The sequence below is a fragment of the Folsomia candida genome, unplaced genomic scaffold (genome assembly GCF_002217175.1).
Source record: "Folsomia candida strain VU population unplaced genomic scaffold, ASM221717v1 Fcan01_Sc008, whole genome shotgun sequence".
Taxonomy (NCBI): domain Eukaryota; kingdom Metazoa; phylum Arthropoda; class Collembola; order Entomobryomorpha; family Isotomidae; genus Folsomia; species Folsomia candida.
Window position 1 is genome coordinate 4,590,122 of NW_019091200.1, and position 25,098 is coordinate 4,615,219.

Genomic DNA, 25,098 nt, shown 5'->3' on the forward strand with positions numbered 1-25,098 from the left:
GGCATCCATAAAATTAGTTCATATTTCAATTTAAAAAACTATACAAATTTTTTTAAATAAAACAGTTCTAACAGTTCTAAATTGTACAAATTAAAACAAAATATAGTGCAAAGGGTAAAATTTATCCCATGAAAAATACGTTTCATTCGGCAAGAAAGATTGCTAAAGTAGAAATAACTTATGTCAAACAAGGCTTTGTCATTTTATCTGTTCTGTATTGCGAAAATTCTATCTATCTAGAAGTTACTTGAATAATTAATACTAATTTCAATAACGAAAATCACATTGGCATCTTAATGATACAAAAAATCGAGTTGATAAATATAAAATTTAATGTCATGAAACAAATAATTTTCACATTCTACATATTTTATAATTGTTATATATCGTAGCCTGAAAATTTGACTATTAATGTGTTTCAATGTTCTACTTGCGCGGAAATTTAATAATTTATTTCCTCTCTGAAATTCACGATTCTCAAGTAATGTAATCCTATCCATCTCTTTCATTTCTAATAAGAACACGTTTTATTTTATTTCATCTGATGACCTTTTCAGGATTGAAAACAATTCTGCGCATCAGATTCGAATTAAAGTCGGCAAAGTAATTTTTATGAGGTGGATATGATACTCTTTCTGCCTCGGCGTGGAAGGGATAATGGTCTCGTACTTCGTGGCAGACTGAAGGGGAGGTCCGCGGGGAGGTCGGGAGTCAAAAGTTGAGTGGAATGATTTATTCACGAGATGAAAGCAGAGAAAGTCTCGACCACGGAAAAGCCAACAGACGAAAAGGTGAAGAAGTGCACCACCAAACTTTTCAGGTTCAGTTTGATTAGGGGGCCGTGCAGAGATTTGTGTGTTAATTTTGTGCTGAAATTTCAAGGCACAAGCCAGGAAGGTAAATTGTCTGTGGAAGGTAAATTGTCTGTGCATTTATTTATTGTAGCATTAAGGCATGGGGGACAAATACGATACGCCATAAATGCCTAAATTCCAGAAAGTATAACTTAATGTATTTTTAAACGGCATTGAAATTAGTAAATTACAAACGTAAAACGATTATCGGAAAACGGAAAATCGAATCACGAATTTTATTAAAAGCTTTGGCAGTTTATACACTTTTTTAGTACGATTATTTAATTAATTGTTAACTTAAATACATATGCCATTACAGCTAAAAGTCATCTGATTCATATTATTTGTATTCGATCTCCCCAAATTTTTCCAATCCGGCATTAAGAGCTTACTAAATTGTCAATATTTTTCCTCTTTCATTCAATGTAAATTAGTTTACTTGCAGAGTTTACAAACATCCTCGTAATATAAAAAATATGTTCCAATTTTTCTTCCCTTGTCACAAAATTCGCCATTTTGCCTATTTCTCCACTCCACCTTTTATTACAAAAATAAGACGGATAGATTTCTCTTGTTATTCGTGTCCGTTGATAAATTCGAATCTCAACCGAACCAAACTGCGAGGAATAAGGGAAACTCGTCGACGAGGGAATAAAGGAGCGACGAGAAGAGTGATGTGGACACTTTGCATTCAAAAGGACCAGATAACGGACGCATGGATTTAATATCTGTCACTTTAAGCAGAACAGGATGACAAATATCGATCTCGAATGGAGAGATGCTGATATTGGAGTCCAGGGAAAAGTTGGAATTTGTCCGGTTTTATTTTCCACCGGAGAAAGTAAAAGTGAACAAGTCACAAAAAATATGAGGACGCTGGACAACCCATTCCTTGTTTAACCTTCGAAGTAATAACGTGGACAGCAACGTGCGTACACGCATTCAAGTAAATGCTGGAAACGGGAAACGAATATTAAAACGAGACATTCCAAAAAACGTGCATTTATGAGATTGTCCAGTTCAGGAAATTTAGTATTTGCAAACTTGTGCAAAAAAAATGTTTTAAATTTTTAAATGTTTAATGTGGATAATAGTTGCAAGAAGATGGAAATATTAAATGATAAACGTTACATACTCTTGCCAATTAAAATTAACATTTTTTGGTTCGAAGTTGGTCAAGGAATTTAATAATTTATTCACATTCCAAACCTACCTGTTAAACAATTGGCTTGTATTTACTTGCTGTTATTATTATTTAATCGGCGTCCAAATATTACAATCATACTAATGTATAAAAAATGCCATAAAACTAAAAAAATTCGCAAACCTAAAAAATAAAAGCTGCTGTTAAACGGTTTTCATTCAGCATCTAACGGATGATAATATTTCGGTAAAATGTTCGTAAAATGTGACCAAAAACGGAATCTTCACTAACAGTAATTTTTTTAAAATTTCCCAGAGTTCCCTACTCACCACCACCCACAAACCAGGCTGTCCTTCCATCCATGTCGCCCTCACTTACTTTCTCCAGCTTTCCCTCGTTGAGTAGCAACAGCGAGTGGCATGTTTGTTTGTTACTGAATCAACCGCCGTGTTCAGTTCAGAGTGAGCTCGGGACTGGATTTATTGCGGGTTAAACGTCGTGCTTTCACCGAAAGTGGAAACTATTTACTCTGGAACTGGCAAGTTAAGGGATTTGTTATTTCAGTTCCGCACCCAACTTTCACTCGCGCCCACTTTCTCCTCCTCAGGCTCAAATTAAAAACCCATTTGAGCCAAACATTCAATTCCTTCAAAGTCTGAGAGGAGAGGACATAACTTATTTCTTGGGAACAAAAAGCAGGAGGAGAGGAAAACCACGAATAACTTTTCCATCCATCCGTCCAAAAGTAGGAAACAAACTGGCGCTACTTTCTTCTTAGCTAAACAAACTTAAAAATAAAGTGGGCCGGAATGGCCATGGTTTGCAAGGGTGTAAAATTAGATATTTCACTATTTCTGCACTTTCCATGTGCCTGAAATCATGTTATATTTAAAGAAATGAATTATCCCAGTTTCTACCACGTGTCTAAAATCAGTACAAAAAAGGTGCATTTTTCAGCAACTAGTAAATATTTCGCACATCTCCTACCTGCGTTCCAAATTCATGTAACAAATTAATATGCTAAATTAAATACGGCGCCAAAACCTTACAAAATACCATTTTTCCCATTTTTCCCACTTTTCCTGGGAGAAATATCCTTTCGTTCCGGAAAACGAAACCTGGCATCTGGAAGCACCTTCTTTCCAGACTTTCTCTCTCTAACTCTTTCCGAGTTTGAAAAATGTACAAAAAAAAGGTGCACCATACTTTTTTAAAAGAAGGAAAAGCCGGAGAAAGTGCGATATGCAAATTTCTCTTTTGTATAATTTTTTCACTTGCTTCTCTCACTTTAAGTGACCTTCATGCATACTATCCTTACATAACTATCTGGACTTGATTTCCTTTACACAACACGGAAGACCCAAGCTATTTTTAATAAAAGATTTATAACTCGACTGCCACAAATCCGAAAGTTTTTAAACCTGGGGAAAACTCTTCTGATATACAAAAAAAAACGGAAAAATTGAGTGACGTGCAATTTTGTATGCAAAATCATATGAAACCTGTAAACTTTTTGTCTTCCCGGTGTAATCTAAACAAAAAACAGCAATTTCATAACTCCACTCTAACAAATAGGGTTCAGAATTTTAATCTGCTATGTTACCATTAACAAACAAGTATGTTATAATTAAGTCCTAAATTTACATTTTTGCTAAAAGTCGATTCAATTTGCTAATTTCTCAATCTGAAGATACAAGATCCATTTTGTTTAAGTTGGACGCCACTTTTATCAAACTTAAATTAAATAACCCGTATATTTAAGGATAAGGTACGAAATTGCCCCTATCTGACATTTAGTTATTAATTAATGCCGAAAAAATAAATACCCCTTGTAGTAGTTGTAAATGTTAGTTACAGTCGAATTAAAATATCAGTTTGTTCAAAATTTTCCTATAAGTTTTCCAAAATTTTCTAAACCTCCGGACTCCAATCATTTGCCAGCCTTTTGCCAATTTGATAACAACCTGGTCTTCTTGCCCCGATTAATAAGGGTTCACTCAAGTCAAGTAATTTAACTGGAGGTTGAACTTATGCACGTCGTTCCCAGTTTGTGGATCATTACCAGCCTCGTCTTTACGTAATCGTGCCCCATCTTAGGTCGCAGATTTCTCAATATTTTCTCTCTTTCTCCCCGTCAAAAACTTTCACATTTTCACAAACTTTGCTTACTTACTAAAGTTTGGCATCATTTTCCTTCCTCCCAAATTTGGAGATGGATGGATGAATGGATAGATGGACGAGATGATTAACGGGGCAACTTGTCAGCATGCGATACACACGGAGAAAGTATCTTTCTTTCCTAACTTGCAAATCTAAAAATAAAAATATATGTGTACGAAATTTCGTATAATTCCATGTATTTTTTCGCCTTTAAAAGTTTCTACAATACCCAGAATTTAAATCGTCAATTCGACAAATCTACACGATCTTTGTAACTTACTCTACTTTTCAAACTTACAAATGTTCCCACACATTTTGAAAGGTTACAAAAAATCAGGTTACAAATCTGGGATGATTACAATTCTGGAAATCTACATAGATCTACATAACTCCTGGAAATTTAATAAATTTTTACTGTATTTTTTTAAGTTTCCCGCTCCTCATTCCCATTTTTCTTTACCATCCGGCCGCAGCTGTGCCCAGCTGGCGTCATATGTTTACTTTGGTTGTTTCTTAACCGATTTTGTTCGTCTTTTGTGAGATGTAGGGCGGGTGAGGAGAGAGAAGAGAGATCATTAGCGGATGAGGAAAGAGCTTGCCTGTCTGAAAACGTGGCTGAGAATCCTTTAACCAAAGTAATATCTGTATTTCCATAAGTGAGAGATTCCTCTTTTCCGTCGGTGGTGCAATTAAGCGTGCCATACGTCTGTACGTTCCCAGAAATGCTCATCCACTTCGACGAACCGATAAACTTGAGCTTTCCTTTCGGAGATAATTACAACCCTTTGAAGAAGAAAATGCATGGAGAAAATATGGACGATTCGAAATTCACACTAAATAATGAGTGAACTGATTTGGTAAAAGTTTTTGTCACCGGTTTGGTAATATTTTGAGAATATGTTCTTCCCGGAGAATCAAATGTTATTATTCCGTAAATAATTTGATAAGATATCATTTTTCTTCACCAAGCTTAAACAATACGATTTTTTCAACTGAACATTTCTAAATCCCAAGCAGAACCAAACCAAATGGAATCTATTTTATAATTTCTTAGCGAATGGCCTTAAATCCTTTTAACGGCATTAAACCTCGCTATATTTTTTACCTGCATATTTTTAATTTCTAAAGAGAGAATTTTTGCATCTGTTCCTACAATTTTTCGGTTCGTGTACCGTCTTAAATTATTTAAACTGCATCAAAACCCACCAAATTTATAAATTTTCTAATATTCAAAAAAATATTTCCCATGCAACTTGATAATTCCATTTCTACTTCTGCACACTGCAAGAGTTGATAGGATTACGACAACATGAAACATATTTACATTATCACTAGTTTAAGGACTTTCCGGAGCAAATTGATTGCACGCCTATAACCATTTTCTTTATGGCGAAAATGTAAACCCAGAGGAAAACCCAGATTAAGAAGAGATGAAGGATTTTACTGAGGAGGAGAAAGTAGATAAGTTTGGAGCTGAATCATTGAGCTTTCATCTCGGCGGTCGCGGTGGTTTTAATCCTCGTCAATCGAGAGGAATCAAGTTGATTGAACGCTTTCCAACAACTTTGTTTGAATTACTTCACTTTATGATCAAGGGTTTCCTGCATGACGGGAATTGCAGTCTTGGCTTTGATTAGTGACGTACAATTTTCATTTGAGGTGACAATTTCTTGACAAGATTACAGAAATGCATCATGAAATTGAGGCGGGAATCTATAGGAGTCGGAAACATCAGAAATAATTTCGGGACTGTGGTTTGTAGGTGTATTTGTGCCCTTCCCAATAGAATTATAAATAGCATGCCCTTGTCCAAATTCTAGGCTTGTTAAAGATCAAAATTTTAACCTGAAATAATTTAGAACCACAAACGCAATTAACTTTCCATTTGTGGGGTAGCCATAAAAAGTATAAATAATGGTACGAAGGAAGTTACAAAACTGTCTGATTTCCACGACATGCAAAAATTCTTATAAAATCTTTAATAGAGTGTCTTTATTTCAAAAGATATCACTGTTCTTCCTTCTTTGTAAAGTAATGTAAAGTATGTAAATTAATAGCAACATATTTGAAATTTATAGAAAGTACAAAAATTGAGTAACTGTGTGAAAATAAACACGTTGAATTATTCACGTTGTTATTTAAAACAAATTCGTACAATCCCGTCTTTATTCATGCAAATATTACACATTTATTTGGTACAACACTTACTTCGAGTTCTTAAATCTTCGCTAACAAAACCAACATAGTACACACTAAATAATCCGGAGTAAATGTTGTCGGTAATACAATTCTACCAAGTTGTCAGATTCAACCATAATTCTCATCCGGCTTTTTATATGTAGAAACATACTTCACGCTCGGTAATAAAGTTTTACCAAATTCATGTCAAAGCACATAATTCCCTCCAGGTAACAAATCTAAATTTTCATCCCTCTTCCTTTAGAGTTCTCGCTTTCTCCATTATTTTCCACATTTTCCGGCTTCATCTTCTCATCCATTGTTTGTTTGGAGAGTTTCTGGCAAAGTTCTGACCACGAGAAGAAAGTAACGTTTTTCGCCTTTTGTTCCCCACTTGCATCATTCCACGGCATCCAACAAAACCACTGCTACCACGATACAGAGAAAGGAGAGTTCCCGCAATTTATTGGTCCTGTGTTAGGACAGGCTGGGTAATTTATTCCTTCCGGGCAAACTACATCACATCATCGGAGATCCAACATCAAGAATGTCATCAATTTTGACCCATTCCCATCTGGTTCTTGTCATAATTAATAAATTAATACGTGATACTTTGAATGGAACCCTGGTAAAAAACGATCACATGATTTATGCATTGTCCAAAAGCTATATTTGCTATATTTGGTCTGTTGCGGTTATTTGTTTTCGCAATGATCACTAAGAAACCAGCGTGATAAAAAATAGTGCAGGTTTTTTAACGAAGACAAATTTGTATACATAAGATTTCCAGCAAACGATGATCAAATTTTTAACATAAAACAATATGTTAATTACTAGCAACACAGCTCATTACTAATCGACAAACATTTGACAAAAAAAGGGTCTAATCTGGACCCTTCAACGTACTAAAAGTTAGCCCTTATCCTTTCACTTCATTTCATTATTAATAAACCTTGAATAGAAATTTACTAACTCGGACGTTAGTACAAGCCAAACAACACAAAATAAAATAAGTTTATAAAAATTCCTAAATCAATAATAAGATATTTCTCCATAATTTTATTAAAACCCGAATGATTTACAAGCGTACCAAAGGTGATGAACCTTAAACATATTTTACGAATTAAACTTTTGTGAAAAATTAATTTCGGTGTCGATCGTACTCAATTTTTCTTAAACGTAAGAAACGTAGTTTTTGACTTTTTTGAGTAAGGCACATTTGTTTGACTTTCATTTAAAAAAATAAGTTTTTCTTTACATAATTTCGATGTTGTCCAAATTAGTTGAAATTTTTAACTAAATACACTCTCCACTCTTTAAATTCTCCAGTACATTTTTCAAATTTCGCAATAAAATAAAAATGCGAGCGATTTATAACTCGATAGTAGATACATAAATATGAAATTGAAGGAAGAGGAACCTAAAATGTATTTGATGATTTAAATTGTATGAAAAATTAGTTTCGGTGTCGATCCTCCTCACTTTCTCTTAAAACAATATTTAATCAATTTTGAGTAATGCCCATTACTCAAAATTGACTCGAAGTTGAGTTTCATTTCAAAAATTTAGTTTTTTATTACCCAATTATGTCATGTTTCCCAAATTTGCTGAAATTTCTAAACCAGTAACAAATTCGATATCTTGACCATTACGTAATTATGAAACAATTAAATTATTTAAATTGCACTCTCCACTCGTTCAAATTTTCCGGTGGGTTCTTCAAATTTCGAAGTTTCTGAAACCCTGGTCACACTTTAGCAAATTATTAAAGTCGTATGCCCTTGTTCTTACTTAACCTTTATCCAAAATTCTAGAGATGCTCAACTGCCTCAAAAGATAACATCATCTCCTCAAAAGTGTAACAGCATCATTTTCTGGCCGGGATTACCTCGAAATTGTAGTTTACTCCTAATTTCGTAATCTTTGAGGGGTCGAGTGGTTTGGAATTTTCGCGGATGATGCTTAAATATTTTATGGGCAAGAATCCCATACTCCCGTTCTTCTCATCCCCCGCAGGAACTCGCTCATCAGGCAAAAACAGGATTCCACCTCTAACATTCCCTCTTGTTGAGGTTTGCAGTGTAACATTCCTTTATATGTTACTCTTAAAAATGGAGTTATAAAATTGTATCGTTGGTATTACGAATTTCAACTTGTACCAAAATTATTAACCAAATATACAGAAAAGTTAGGCTAAACTGATAATAATTAAGATAATTTGCATAAATTGATAAGTACTTGTGTTACCAACTGGTTAAAAAACATATTACCAAACGGGTCTAAGAAATATTATCTGTACGTAAAAAGACACATTTACATATCATAAGAAATTTTAGAATATCACATTTTCACTACCATAAATATTTAAAATATTATCAAATTGGTAAACTTTTGGTAATTGTACTGGTCACATGACCCCCGGTAACAATTTGTTTCAATCCTTTCTAAGTGTATCATAGTCCGAAATCTTTCCAAGATTTAAAACAGGAGAAAGTACACAACTTTCTCCTCGAGTAAACAACGCATGAAAATTGAAGCAAAAACAAATTTAATTTGCTAAATGGGTTTCCCTCCCATCTTCACATCGTGACTGTCTTCCTGTGCAGATTATTATCATTAAGGTCACCACAATCATGTGTAAAGTGTGCAAACATACGCCCGCGGTTGTCACATAGAAATGACTAAAGGGTGTCCCTTCTAAATAATTAACGAATTTTACTAGATTACCGTAAAGTTCAAGAAAGTACGTATGTAAGCAAATGTAAATAATATGAAGCGTTTGTAAATATTAAGCCTTCAAACTTTTAAGCTCACCAAGTAAACCCAGTTGAATGATCCTGAACGAAACTGTGCAAAAATCTTGGATAAAACCTGCGTAAAACTCATATCCAAATCGATTATTTAACGTCTCATGATTTTGTCTAGTTTGTAAACTAATTGTAAATTACACAAGTTATAAATTTAGAGTGAAATCACAGCTCGTAATGTAACCTGAAATCTGATTCTACAGAACGATTTATTTTAAATTTACAAAAGGCTGTTATATATTGCGAAATTTGTCGCAATTTTAAACACAGCTAGGTTTCTCGTAACAGATTTTATTTCAAGCTGATTTTTCACAATTTTCAAATTTTGCAAAAAATTTATATAACGAAACAAAAAATTAGTTTCTATGAAATGGACCCTGAAAACCATAGGTGTAAAGCATTATTCTAAAACCTCACATTTTACAAAATTACGAACTTACCAGAAACCACCCGACTCGGAAATGACTTAATTTGAGCTCCTCTTATTAAATCCCTCGTGGTTGAAGGGAAGCAATTCAACCAGAAAATAGAATCCAGTCGTATTTCTACTCTTGAGGTTGGTTTTGGCGTCCATTTTCAGTGGAGGGTGTGCATTATGGACAATCGAACGAAGTCAAATATAAGTAAAAGGGCAATATGAAGATAAACTCGCTTCGAATTTTGACCGTTTATTACATTACATATGCAGGAATGAATGACGAACATTTAATTAAGTTTCGCCCGCTGGACTAAAAAATGGTCAGGAATTTAAAATAAAATCAGCAACTTTATGAAATTCATGAAAGCAACTGAAAGAAATATATCAAGCAAGAAAGAAATTCGTTTTCCAATCATCCCTCCGTTTCCGAAACGAAATGAAAAATTAATACAAATCTACTAGCAAATATTGCAAAACAGAATTTTTGGTTTGGCACATGGAATTTTTTATTTCAATTTAAGTGCATATTCTAATTTAGCAAATGTATTAGTTGAATTAATTTTTTTCCACTTTCTTACGAGGCGAGGTCCATATCTTGCAGTCATTCTCAATATCGTCTATGTTTCCAATATTTTTATGTACGCCGTGTAACTCTTACAATTTTAAAATTTCCAAAATTAAATAAAACTCCACAAAATGCATAAGTACAATTTTGTAAACATTTCGAAATACCTGTAAAAATTTAATAGAAATAAACTTTCTCCAATGTCATGTACATATTATATCCCACAAAAAGAAACCCTCTCTACACAGCAGCATCTTTGTGGTTGCTGCAACTCTATGAAGAAAACCAGTTTCTTCCTCGAAAGGTGGATGTGGATGGAGAGATGCGATATTGACAAACTTGAGACAAATGCATCTTTCTGTCTCTCCGTCCTTTCCCCCCTGTCGCGATGCATCATCAGACACACACTTCCGTCGCCCTCGCCTCGCAGCCATTCACACTGCAATGAAAGTGAAAGTTGAGATGAGGATTTGTATTTTGGGAGATGAAACCATGGGAGAGACACGTCCTTCAAAAAGACGACGGCACTCTTACAAATGTGACAATGTAGACAAGCATATTGTTACCGAGTTGGTAACAATCTGATAAAATACTGATGTTAGTAAAGATATCTTTTTACTGCGAGGTTTTACCAAATCGGTCAAATTTTTTAATCAACTTTGACCTTCCCGTAATAATACTTGTGCTACCAAGTGAACCTCCACCAGATTTTTTAGTATTTCCCATCATTTCCACCGGACTGCCATTGCGATTCCCACAATTCGCCCCCATTCATGTTCACGGTCTTCAAAAGAGAATTGAATTTCTGTCCAAAAATCCAATTCCAGTCGCGAGATACGCTTTCCCTCCGCCGTCTTAAGTCGCACAACAGTGGAAGAAAAACTTCATTTATTTACCTTCTTCTCGCGTTTACGGGATGTCTGGGGATTTAATAATCCGACGAGACGGCGTAACCCCACCAAGCAAGCCACGGGTAGACTAAGGACGTACACTTGCATTCGTGAAAGTCGGAGGGTGTCAGCTTCATCCGTCTTATTTTATGAATGCATTTCAATTTCAATTTAAGTGGGAAAATTCAATCCAATGAACATTAGTAATTTTGGTGATTTGAATCCAATAAGATGCAAACAAACCAGTGTTTTTATTTCATTACGAAAGTATACTTAATTTCTGTATTTTGGGCGCTGTTTATTTTTTACATGAATGCATGACCGGTGCTGAGTTATTAAGTATATAGAAATGGAATTTAGTATATAGTGTATAAATTCACCCAAAATTTTACCATTCCAGACCAATTACTTATGTCAACTGTTAGAAATCTATATTAAAGTAGCTATGGCTTCGTATTAAAATTTCACCCGTCTTTAAATAACCGAACAATATCTATTAATAGTCAATTAATTAACAGATTACTCCGCGGTATTACTTACATATCAATACCACTATGGTAAAGTTATGAAAATCCCTGGTATTATTTATTGAATACTGAATTGCCAAACACATGAGAAGCCCCAGCGGAACCATCTGATTTATATTATTAATTATCTGATCCCTTCAAATTTTTTTTATCCGGCGTTAAGAGTTTACTAAATTATAAAAATCTTTTTCTCTTTCTTCCAACATAAATTCACTTACAGTTTACCTAATTTCTAAATGTGTGCCAAAAAATTCAAAATTATTCACGTCCAAATTGAATAAAAAGCAGAATCGTGGCAAAATTTCCTCACAGCCCGCAGCGACACACTGACTGATTTTGTTACCAGTTTATTAAGAAAGAAAGACCCGTTTTCCTAACTTTTATCCCCTCCGTGGGTACGTACTTGTAGGCGAATGTAGTGTTATGACCGCCATGCATTTCCTAAATATTGCCTCGAAACTACATATCTGGAGACGATGGAAAGAAACTTTGTCACTTTTATGGCTGAGAATCTGCGTCAGCTCTCGTTCTGTTTTATCTCCATTTTTCGGACACTGTATTAAATGAAGTCTTTCACACAGTATAAACCATCCGAGGAGAAAGAAGCAAGTCTCAAACCCTGCGCTAAACTGGTAGGGTTCCACAGATCACATCTTTTTTAAATACATTTTTTCCAAAATATTTTCAACTTTTAGGAGAAAGTAATCTTCATTCGGATTTTTGTCATTAGGGAAAATACATGATCGAAATCCTGCATTGATTACCAAATCGCATTTATTTATGCAAATTTTCAACAATTTGGAGAAAAATTTATTTTTTTAAAAAGTAATATTACTGAACTTTCATGCGCCCTCAGATTCTTCTAAACATCTACTTTAATTAACGCCCTTAATTTGCATGCTTTTCTAAATTACTAACATTGACGTAAATCGCTTCCAATTTACTTGCTGTATTATTAAATGATACTAAAGATTAGATTAGTGTAATTCTTAAGAGTAATACGATACACACGTTTTCTGTACAAAGACAAAAGCAAATTGATATTTAAGGAAAAGCTGGAATTTATGTAAATAAATCGGAATTTTTTTTTGAAAAAATTACAATTTACGAAACCCACACGAGCTAAAAAAGGATTTTCAGAAAAATCCTATCTTTGCTGAAAACCCGAAACTTACAAATTCAGCAAAATCCTATTTGCAATAATTCCTCCACCCACCCACCTCGCAACACTGCTCGTACAGCAAATTTTGGTCTACGGGTATTTTGACCAAAAGTGCCCTCACAACACAAGCCCAACTAATACATTGTAATTTCTCCGACTTTCTCTCCCGTCCTTTCCTCCACAGATTTGTTCTTCGTCTTTTCTGCCGTAGGAGTAGAGAGAAGCACATAAATTATGCAATATGTTACAACCAGCATAACTTTTATCTGTCAGGCGAGGCAAGTGAAAGTGCACAGATTCATCTCAATTCGCTACATTATTTTTATTCTCTATTTACCCTCCAGTTTGGCCGTAATAATGGTGCAATTGCGGTTCTTATTTCGCACAAAATTGCACCAGATTACGAATTAAAGTGGATGAAATGTTGAAATGTCGCGAGTTAATGGAGACCTACTACAAATGGGGTTGGTTAAGAGATAATTTGTATTTTAAAGCGGTTTTGCACGTATTTGGTCTACCAGCATTTTTATCGCTTCAAGACAATTATGATTTTGTTGTAAAATTTCAAAAATTTTGAGGTTTTTTCTAGAAGTTGTAAAAACTTTCTAGTTTGTCAGTGAGGTTTTTCGTTTGCTGAAAAATGCATTCGTGGCATTTGAACTCATCTAAGAAAAAAGATTGATTCAAGTTTGAATCGAGGCTTAATTTCGGTTAATAAATACTTTTTTAAAACATTTTTCATATTATTTGATATGTTTTACTTCCAAGATGCGTATCGTAGCTTCGATCTTTGTTTCCATACGGAATTATAAAAACTGAATAATTTCGACGTCCGAAAAATATTTAGGAAAGTTTGTACATTACAATTAGGTTATAGATTCTGTCTTTAAAAACTATTCGTAAGGATTGGTTTTTGTGCAGAGAGAGTTGGAAATTCCAAGTTGGAATTTCCAACTCTTGTAACACTCGCAACCGAAGTGCAAAATTTTGATTGTAAAAATTGTAGAATTTTTTGTCATAATATGCGAATTCTGAAAAACTGTACTCGGTTACAGTTCTTTGCAAATCTCTCATGACATTTTTTTATGAAATATTCGCATTGCGACCTTGAAAAATATCAAACAAAAATACGATGTTTCTCTGCTCAATTTTTGTCGCTGCATTTTTTCCACCGGATCCGGATATTGGTAAAAAATCACAGGTTGTCTAGAGGCTGAGAGGTATCTAAAATATGACGCAATCTTCTACGATGTCGGGGAGGAGATTGAGGATTACGGCGATATGATGTGACACTGACAATACAAACTCACAGAAAAGCAACACATTTCCTTTTCAAAATCTAGACGACCAAGTTCCCAGACGAACAGGGTTCGCCAATGTCTAGAAAATATATTTTTTAGTTTCCTAAATCAATTGTTTGCTGCTGGAACCAAATTTACTTGACGCATTTTGAAACTTTTGGTAAAATTTTATTATACAGTATTTGACATCAGAAAAAGCTAGTTTCTTGTAATTTAAATCAGATTTGCTTCTTATTTCTCTTTCAAATTCATTCTTTTCTTTTTCGTTATTTATCTAAATAAATTTTCACACTTTTTTACCAATTGAGGACCTTGGCACGTTATAAATTGATGAGTTCTTAAGGTGACAATTATTATGAATTTCATAATGGTTCATCTATCTAAACTGATCATCATTAATTACAATTGTGCTTTTTATACAAAGCGTGTGTATATGTTTGATTATTAATTTTGTAGTATTTTGTTACCAATAAGGGATACTATTTTTAGAAATATTTTTAAAATATACTTTTATCACTTCGTGTTCATCTATACCGTGGTTATGATTTTCTAATAGTTTTATTACCAGCTTGATCTTTGTTACCATTAATATTCTTATTGCACCAAATATTCAAATGTATTTTGAATAGTTTGAATATTCAGCATTGAATGTTGAATATTTTAGTAAAATTTTGGCGACAAAATGATTTGTTGCACAAAATTTTTATAAGACTATTTTAATACAAGGTTAAACTTCCATAAATTATAATTTTAAATTATAAAGAGGTTGCACAGATTCAAATAAAATACAAAGATTCAACATTTTCCACACATCGTGATTTTTTCTGTTTTTCTTATCGTCACCCTTCATCCCGTGATTGCAGCTCGTATATCCAATCTGAAATCTTATTGTGATCATTTTCTCTCCTTTCCTCATCTTCTTATCTCCACGGAGCACAAAGGACACCAAAATTCTTTTTTAAGAACCCCTTGCTTTCCGTTCGTGCCTTTCTCAAGAAAATCTGAACCAAGAAAGTGTCAAAAATCAGGCTCGATTTTATTTTCAACTTTAAACTTTCTTCCAAAGGTGTAAAATCTCAAGAACTTTTTTAACGATGCAGAATTTTCTAGTTATTTCAGGTTGAACACGAGACCGGATCGTTACTTTTTTTAGAAACGGTTATGATTTACTTTTTTACCTAAAAAAGCCACATTCGAGATTGTGTATATAGTGGTGATACTGGCTTTCACCGCTCGGTGATAATCTTTCACTGCGCGGTTTCTATTAATAGAAATCTATGGAAGAAGAAGTAAAAGTATGAAAATCCGATTCATTCGTTCCTCGTAATTCGAAATATAACTTTGTCAGATCACAACTCGACTATCTGAAAAAAAATAATTTCCAACCTCAAATAATAAAAAATAAAATAAACGACGTAATTATTTAACAATTTGGCAAAAATGCGAATATAAAAAATATGGCTCCAAAAATTTTTTCTTTACAAATTTAAGCAATAATACAAGTACATGTGTGGTTTGTAAAAATTGTGTGTATTTTTCATTGTATTTTTTACAAAGAGAAGGTGTGATTCTCGTTTTTCATCCATGTGTATCTCGGTACTACACGATTTCACGCATTTTTAGCCAATTTGCACACTTCCCTTATATTTATTTACAGATATATATTTCTCGTCAAGTGAGTGAATTTCTTCCCCTTATTCTATTTTATTCCTTTCCACGACGAGTTGAAGAGTCTCATCAGCCTTTCTCCTCTTTCACAAAAGAGCTGCTTCCCACCACCCGACGGACGAAGGCTAAATGTTGATTTAGAGCATAAATAAAGGAATCTCGTGCTTCTTCAAAGTCCATCAACTCCATTCAGACGAGGAGAAAGTCCTTGTCCTTTTGTGACATTTATTATTGCCAGACAGAATTGTGTTTAGTAGTAGGAGTAAAGTTTTGGGGTGGCACGCTTAAAAATGTGGGGAGAAAATATTTTAGAGAAGCCCTTAGAATTGGAACTTGTTACCAGTTGTTACCAGTTTGGTAACAACATCAGGAAAACGAAGAATCTATTTCTAATAAAATAAGTAAAAAATATTTTTTTTAAATCATTTTGTCGCCAAAATTTTACTAAATTGTTAATAAAATATTGCCATGAACCTGATAGATAGTATACATGTATGAATATTCGGTGCAAGAAGAATATCCCGCAGTAACAAAGTAAGATCAAACTGTTAATAAAACTTTTCGAAAATCATAACCACATATGAACACAAAGTAGGAAAAATATATTGCAAAAATTGGTAACAAACCCTACCAAATTAGGTAATAATCTAATACCACCAGGAAATAAAAATTTGTTGTAACAAATATTATATACCAAATGCTCAGTAATAAATGCGCCCTGTACCAAAAACACAGTTAATTAATGGTAACAAGCTTCCCCCTGAAATCATTATCTTCCAATCTCATCACTCCGTTACAATCTATTACCAACCCTGTAAACCATCTGTCTCTAAACATTTCTTAGAGTGTAGCTCCACTTTCCCCTCACATTCCTTACTTTCATTCGCGGTGGTGATGATGATGGCTCGGACAATAATGTGGCGACCACCACCATCACTTTCTCCCCACAACCGACAGCTTGTACAAATTACAGCAAAAGTAACGCTTTATTAATGGAAATGAAATCGAGCAGACTGATATTTATGAGATATAACAAATGCAATTCCCACATAAAAAGGAAGGATTCAGAATTTTGGGAAAATTAATTTATTCAAAATTTGTCTACTTTTTCAATTTTTGTACGTTCATTATGATTTGATAAATAATTTAAATTCAATCATGAAATAAGCTTCGTGAGACTTTAATGTAAAACAATTTTATCCGCCAAATTTGTTACCGCACCGGTGTCGATTTATTTTTAAAAAATCCCCTTGAAATTGAAACCCTGCCTCCTCAAATAATAATTTACTCTTTCCACTTTTGACAATAATAATATTAATAATTTTTATCAAAGTGAAACTTCTCCTCCCTGACTTTCACTTTCTTTCCATCAAACTCATACCCAGACGCGCAATTTGGCTTACTTTATGGAGACGAAGCCCATCGTTTTTTACTTTACCAACTCCTTAACTCAGCCCACCTTGCTTTCACTCACTTTCTCCCCGACTTGTTTTCCTTCTCCTCTCGTGGCGCGTTTCTTCTCCGGCGTTGAGGGAGCAGCGTTGAGGAGGAAGTGTTTAGATAGCTCTGAAGATATTGGTGAAAGCACTTGGCAGAAAGTTGAGTTTCTTTAAGGACAACGAGTGCCTAGTGGGTCCGAGGTGCTTTCTTTTTCTGCGTGGTTTTCTATGTGGGATGTGGGACTAGTTTAGCTTTTTTTCTCTTTTGGTTGGTCGTCGTCCTCGTCGACGTGATGACGGTGGATTGGAGAAAGGAATGAATGAAGAATTCAAAAACGTGGTTTGGTTGTGCAGCTGCTGCTGCTTTTCTCACCGGGTTTGGACATGCACTCTTAGAAAGTTGGGAGAGATTTCTGACTCCGTGGTGTAGATAATAATTTTGTCCTCATGCCAATTAATGGAAAACCCTTGGTAGAAATTGCATTACAGGATTTTTAAGAGATGACGATAGAAGAAGCTGGAGGTTTTGGACGTTGGTGGTCCTCCTTTAAGCAGAAAGTGGATGCTTTCTCTTTCTGTGGAGAAGAAATGTACGGTGAAGGCACGCACCACATTCCACAAAGAAACAGGAACGGACCGAAACTCTGTCGAGATGAACGCTACGATCGATCCGAACATCTTTCAAGTCATGTATTCGAATTTTTTTATAATGCGATTTGTCAAGTAAAATTTTTTAAAAACTTTTTCGCAAATTTAAATCACAATTAATAATTTGTTGTTTATTAGCAAATTTAGTAAAAGTTTTAAAATGACTTGATTCTAGTTTTTAGCCCGAGTCAGGGCTTATGGAACCGTCATGTCCGTCCGTCCGTCCGTTTGTCTGTCCGTCTGTCTGTCTGTCTGTCTGTCTGTCTGTCCGGCACGATAGAGCCAAAACGGCTGAACCGATTGACTTGAAATTTTTACCATATGCATATTGGACAAAATTAGGAAACGAGTTCGAAGATGGGCGAAATTGGTCAAGTGGTTGACCGGTGGGGGTCATTGGAGGGGTGGGGTATTATGCACCAAAATTTCAAAATTGTCGTAGAAAGCTGATATTTGGTACAGAGGTTGCTAATGGCTTCTAATGCACAAAAATTCATTCAAGTTGGAAAAATTTTCATCTTGAGAGACCCTACGGAGGGACCCATACCGATTTTTCAAAAGCGTCATACCAAGCTGAAATTTGGTAGATAGGTTGCTAATGGGTCTTAATAGAAGAATATGATATGAAATTGGTAAAATTCTTATCTGGAGCGACCCTATGGGGTAACCCATACCGATTTTTCGAAATTACTTTAAAAACATTAAATCTGGCACGGTGATACCTAATGGCTTCTCATGAAAGGATATGAAGCTAAAAGTGAGCACATTTTAACCAGAGTGACCCTGGAGGAGTCAGGGACTCTGTCCCTGACTCGGGCTATATGGAGTCTGCACTGTAGGTTTTTATGTAATTATTTTGTTTTCAATCTAATTTCGACAATTAATTAGATCAAATAAATTCCTGAAAGTCATTCAACTCAATTTTGTTCCCTGTTTTGTTAATGCGAAAATGTTTGATAAATATTTACAATTCATCAAAGCTGTCCGACTTTCTTATTATGAAATGCGCTTACATAATCCTTTTGCACAAGATTTCCAATTTCGGCTAATTTTTTGTTCCTATCCAACCCGTTACGTATTGAGATGTTCATTAAAGATGTTATCGATTCAATTCTAGTTTGACTAGTTTATCTCGTAAAGATACGACAAGTCTGCAGCAAAACGAAGTTATCAAGTTGTCAAAAATTTTGCTTGAAAAATGATTTGCGAACGTGTTCATTTTCATCTCGGCTATGATATTTTTGCGAAAAGCTTGTAAAAGTTTCCTAAACATAGGTTACAATACGAAATTCATGTGCATTACTAATTTTAATTTATCTGGCAATGAACTTCACAGAAAATCGATCACACGTTTTATGCACGGTCCTTAATTTGTTATGTAAAAGTGGTACAAATTCGGGCAACCCCGTTGCAACTTTCTTTTCATGTGCGAAGGAAAAAATAATCTCCGTTTCCTCAAATGAATTATGACTCGCGTGATTTATTTCCGTCCATAAATGAATGTGAACGAGACGTGTTTTTGCCAATAAGTTTTTCCGTTTTTGTAACGCGTCCACCCGATGCGCTCAAGTAGCTAAAATATTGCTTTGATGAAGACGCGAGTAATAAATAAATATGTCAAAGAAAGGAAGGATTTTGGTTTAGCATTTTCTAAATTGGGGATAATTGGAGAGGAAAAAGGTCGCACATTCTAAATTGAAAAGGGTACAAAGTGGCGAATTTCTGAATAAAGTATTTCGAAAATTGTGAACTTGTATTTGCAGGGGAGTTTTTGAAAATATAATTTAAAAATATGTAAGAATTTTGTACGCCTTTTTGGTCCGACAATTGAAGCAGATTACAGCCGAATTCAATTCGTAATGTATACTTTATATAGGAAATAACATAGGTTACTAAAAAAACTTTTCTTACTTTCTTACTTTCAAGGGTCACTTAATTTGGTGAACAATTGTAATTTTCTTCAATTATTAAGCGATAATTAACAATGTATAGAATGGTAAAGGTTTTTACTTTCGCAATAAGAACGTCGTAAATAAGAATTCTAAGAAATTGAAATAGGTTGAACTATAATCTGATGCCATTTTTTGATAATGCCACATATTATTTTGATGAAAGACGAATTTAACATATATTACGACTCTGTGCCTTGAATTAAAAATTTGTAATTTATTCGTCAAAAGTAAGCAAAAAAACAATTTCTTTAAATTGTATCAAACAAGGCTCAAATTTTTAAGTTTGTAAAAATTTCAAAAATTATTTTCCTGTCTTCAATTTCGCTATGTAAACGTAAATGGTAAAGTTTTGTTTGCTTCATTGACCCAAAACATGACAATGCGACCTTGCAAATCTGGAGAGATCAGATCAAGCCGAATTTTGTGTCCGTTGTGGTTTTCGGATGATTTATTCGATATTTATCTCAAACTTATTGAGAAATCTGTTCGTTTCCTTTGAGAGGAAAAGCATGCAGGGTTTTCCTCCAGGATAATCAAATTTCTTTCTAGTTATTCAATGCATGTTAAAAATACAAATCCGGCATTTTGGACATGCATTTAATGCACTGGGCACCAAAATAAGCAAAACGCTACATTGATGGTTATTTATTCCTATTAAAATTTATTTTTTCTTCTGTCTCTCATAAATAATGGTCTAGTCAAAAACACATGATACCCACTTTTTGCAAACTTTGCAAAAAGTTGGCAAAAAGATAAAGACGTTGGAAATGGTGATTTCTTCCTTGATAAAGAATCCTATGCAACCTCTCGAGTACTTGAATTATTACAGAAGTTGATAAAATATCAGTCAAAAGTGCAAAAAAATTATTGCTCAATTTACAATAAATTTTATACAGTATTAAAGACAACATATGTCACGTTAAGATTTCGCAGGAAACATTGTTGGGTTCGAGAATGCAGAATACCTAAATTTGTATTCCCGTACAAGTAAAAATGTGCTAATATTATGACCAGATTTGTAAAATATCTATTGAAAAATTTTCGAAATTGAAATTTGTGACACTTTAACATCAAGAAATAAATAAATAAATTTAGGTTCTAATTTTAAATTTTCCAGATAAATTGTTTGGAACTGCCCCAGGTCTTACTTAAAAACGTCCAATACGTTTACGTATCATTTCGTACATAAAAACCATCATCATTGAACTACCAGTAAAAAAATATCGCAAAATTTGTATTTATTTTGCATTTGTAAAATAAATAAAAATCAGTTATCTCTTTTAACGTAATAATTGCCTTCTTGTTTAACAAACCCAACGGTCATTTACATTCTCTTAACTATCAAAAATTACCACTAAACATTTCCTACCATTTTCCCTACCAAGTTTGATTTTATTAAAAAACAACATTACTACCCCACATCACTTCAAGAATTCAATTGTGATACGATGTGGATAAATTTGAAATTTGTGGATCATAAATTTTTATATGTACCATCGGAATTTTCGTCTATTCCGTAATTTCTGGTCGGGCAATCTTGGCGCAGTCATAATTCTTCAACTCTTGATCTCTCTCTCTCTCCTCCATAGCTTTTGGCTTTCTTTGTTTGAAAAGTTTCCTTCCTTGGGATTTCGTAAGACAACTTTTTTTCCTTCATAACCAACCAAGTTTTCCGATCTTGGTTGGGAACAATACGCAAAACTTTGTCTGATTTTTCCTCCACTTTCTCTCCCTATCCATCTTTTCATCCATTCCTATTTTATTTTAGGAAGAGGGGGAACTAGCAGACGGGATGTGATATCTGTTTTTAGCACGTTTATACATACCAAAAACTTTCAATAATTTCGAATTTAACATGATTATCAAGCGGAGATCTGTATGGTAGATTTATCGAGTTTTTTTTTGTTATGAAGTCCAAAATAAAATGGTCGTTTTTGTTTCTTTGAATTGTCGTAAAGTTCGTTTGTTGATCAATCATAAATATGATGCTTTTTGTTATCAGGTTTAAAATGGTGTAGATTCGAAACATACCTTTTCGTATGTACTTCGATCCAGTATTTTGTAGACTTTTATCCAAAGCGTTTAAAAACATTAAAATTATAAGACAAATTGTCTTAAATTTAAATTTGCCAAATTTTCTAAATTTTGTTTCCTAAATTGAAAAATATACGATAAACACAAAAAAGATAAGTAAATGAATTCAAACATACATGCAATCCAAAATCTATGTTCAATTGTAATTATTGAAAATTCGAACAATTCAATCTATTGCTCAATCAATTTGTGTAAATTATCAAACTAACACATTCGGAATTAAACTTATTCAACTTTTTTAAAAACAAATGTTCCTTTTAATTTTTTATGAAACACTGAATAAATCGGAATCTATTCTCGAATTCTTGGACACAATTTATATTTTACGCATCCAACCCTGTCAATAGTTCTGTTTGTCAAAGTAGCAGAGAAAAAAAAGTTGAGAAATGTAACTTTTGTTCGGAACTTTTCTAATTTTTCGTGAATATTTATGTATGCATCCCGACTGAGAAGAGGAAGTATGCGGAACAAGTTGCATTGTTGGGGATGAATGGGACAAAGCCATCTCGGTGACTGTCTGGTTAGATCGTTCGGCTGATAGCTGATCCATCCCGTCGTCCAAAGTGGACTAAACTAATCCAAACAAATGAGATGAAGGCGGATCGATATTTTCTGTGAATGTAGAGCAGAAAATTTCTCATGTGTGGGTACGGCACCCTAAATAATTTGGTGAGAATGAATTTGAAAGATTCTGTTTGGTAATGTTTTTTACCAGTATGATAATAATTAGTTACTGGTGAGATGATAGTTTTTATCAGTTTTGGTAATGATTTTCTACCTGCTTGGTAACGGAGTTATGTTATGTTACATATGTTCCTATGTTACATTCGAGTTTTTTTATCTTCGAGAGATATGAATATTAACGCCGTTCTCCAAAAGTGGACCAAACCAGCGCATTAAACTTTATTTTGGTTTAGCAAAACCGCGAAATTAATTAACAAATTAATCATACATGAATTTTCCACATACTTCATGCCCAGCACAACATCTATAAAAAAATACCTTCAAGAAAGTGCGGAACTACATAAATGAAGCCAGTGTTAATTATTTTGCTTCACACGGTAGGAATTAGACAACGTTGCAAAATGGAGAATGTTGCGAAAATTTTGCAAAATGAAATATTTCGCAAAATCCTTTGCTTCCAGAAAATTGCGGGTCATGTCAAATTTATTTTGTAAAGTGTGTTATTTTCAAAAATAATCCTGTAATCCGCTCCGATGTTGTAAATTTGTGTAATCCAAATAATTATTGAATTTATTTATTTTCAAGCGTCTCCATCACTTTACACAAAATTCTAATCGGACACTGATTAGAACTTCGAATTAAAAATATGTCGTAAACTTGAACTAAACATGGCCAGGAAATAAAGCAATTTACAACATGTGACATTTGCACGTCACTAGTCGCGAGCAAAATGTTTCATATAATATTTATTGTATAAAACTAGATGCCTAGTCTTCTTATTACCTGATAACCTGCTTGAATCAGAATATCAAGATCTCAAAATTCGCAATATCAATCAAAATATGTTGTAAACTTGACTGAAATTTACTCAGGGAATAAAACAATTTAGAATATGTGACATTTCCACGTCGTTACTCGAGATTAAAATTTTCATACAACTATTAATTATATAAATTAGATTCCAGCATCTCCAAACCGAATAAATATTTTCAGAAATCTTGGCATAAATTCTCTAGACAAGAAACTCTTCCATTTTAATTTTTGAAGCCTATCCTGGCAGATAAGCTTCAAAATTTTCCCCAAATTTTACATCTTTATCAAAATTATTCTTCAATTCGTTATAGTTTTTTATCCCAAGTTACGCCAATTTTTACGCAATATTTTCCAAGTCTACATACCGAATAACACCGCGCCGTCATTTCTCCAGCCATTTTTTCCAAGCTAGCCGACCTCCAAGCCAAGTTCGGGTTATTTCTGTCTTGTGAATGGTTTCGGAAATTGCAGGAGGCTGGCAAAAACCGAAATCGAAATGACTCGTCTCAAGTGGAGTGGAGTGTCGTCGTCGTGGAAAAAAACGAGAAAAATTTTGACATTGGCATTGACTTGACGGTGTCGTAATATTACCGTTTTTTTGCACCCTCGCAAAGTTTCTAGTTCTGTGAGGCATATCAAGTGCAATGTTGTAGTTACTTCGCAAATGTTACATAATCTGATGAATTTTTCCAAATTTTGTGTAAAATCAAACCGATTCATCCAAAATTTTGTAAAAAGTTTTTCAAGACAATTTTGGAAATTTGTAACATACTGGCAGGACAGGAAGGATCTGAGAAATGCTTTTACAATTTCATATGCAATCCAATTTTTTCTCTGGCGTTATACTTATCCAAATTTAATTTACGTTGCACTTTTTTATAATTGAGTAAACCTACATAAAATTTGGAATAAAATTTAAAAGTAAATACTATTCTATTCAATTGATAATTCTTTACTAATAACTGCAACGAGTTGGTGAGATATTTGTAGAATTGTGCTTGGCAATATTTTGAAATGATGAGAACGTTTTCGCTACAACTTGATTCTTGAAAGTACACTTTTCACAGTTTATCAACCTAAATTTGTGTTCTTAGTTTTGATTTCTTGAAAAACAAGTCCACTCTCAGTAAGTATTCAGGAAAGTGAAAATATTGATGAATTGTTGCATTGAGCTGCTCAAAAATTTGAGAATTTTACTATTATCCAAGTGTGCAAAAAAACAAAAAAGCTTTCAGACTCAATATTTGATGCATATTTACAACTTCTAACGCCGTTGTTGAAACTATAGAATTTTCTGCAAGACAAAGCAATGTTTAAAGGTTAGCTTCAACGTTTAAGACAATGTTAAATGCAAAAAAAGCTGAGATTTCATACCTTTCTACTTGTAGGATATAGTTTTTTTCAGTATCATGTTCAACTCCGATCCTTATTTCGGTTCGAAATTAAAATTTCTAGAAAAACATGCCTTTCTAAGAGGTTTTCTGAAAAGTGTAAAATATTGGGATAATTAAGCTCAGGATATTTGAAATCCTGGAACGAAAGAAAGGACAATATTTATCAAAATTTAGACAAAATTTGATTTTTTTGTGGGGGTTTAAGTGTAACTAATTGAGCAGTTTTTAATCTTTCGATTTGGTGTCATGGGTGAATGTAATTCTCACTTAGCGTAACCAATCGGGAATTTTAGTACTGTTCTATTATGCGAAGAAGTGCAAAAAGGCCAATAAAATCACAGACCTCAGTGCCTATTTTACAAATACAGAAATTTCTGCAAATCTAGTGCACGAACAGGTT

At 33.8% G+C, this 25,098-nt stretch overlaps 1 protein-coding gene across 1 annotated transcript in view; it reads left to right on the top strand.

Moving 5' to 3' along the window:
* The window catches only part of LOC110853554 (protein artichoke), a 189,616-nt gene that overhangs the window by 18,753 nt on the left and 145,765 nt on the right, over positions 1-25,098 (top strand). The window lies entirely within an intron of this gene.